Below are 526 nucleotides of genomic sequence, written 5' to 3' on the forward strand. Positions count from 1 at the left end.
GAGAACATGCCCAGCTACTTGCCTGACGGGGCGTGCAATTGCAGCGGACGTGACGTGGCGATCTGTTGTGCCTCGTCCGTAAGTACCCATTTCGTTAAGTTGGGGTTCCTGTTGCATTCTTTCTATATATGGATATTAAATCGTTATTGTCATCGTCCAGGTATTTATTTAGTTGTTTTCTATATATATATTTTTTTTTTTCAGATTTACTGATTGCTTATTTTTTCATGTCGGTCTTTGTTGTCTTTGTTAGTTTCATATTTATTGTAGTTGATTTATAGGTCATAGAAATAGATGTTGTAGAAATTGTTTGTAAGGATAAATACTCTAATTATGAACTGATATTATATTATTACTAGTAATAAAGTGATGACAAGGGATTACTTTTAAATTAGTAAACACTATTGTCATTTTAACAATTACTTTTTCTAATATTACCTGTCAGTCAAATATGAAGGTCTATTCAATCAAACTGCAGTATTGAGTCTGACAGTCAGTTGAAAGGAAAATATGTGGGTCCGAATTG

Source organism: Penaeus monodon, chromosome 34 (genome assembly GCF_015228065.2).
Source record: "Penaeus monodon isolate SGIC_2016 chromosome 34, NSTDA_Pmon_1, whole genome shotgun sequence".
Classification (NCBI taxonomy): Eukaryota; Metazoa; Arthropoda; class Malacostraca; order Decapoda; family Penaeidae; genus Penaeus; species Penaeus monodon.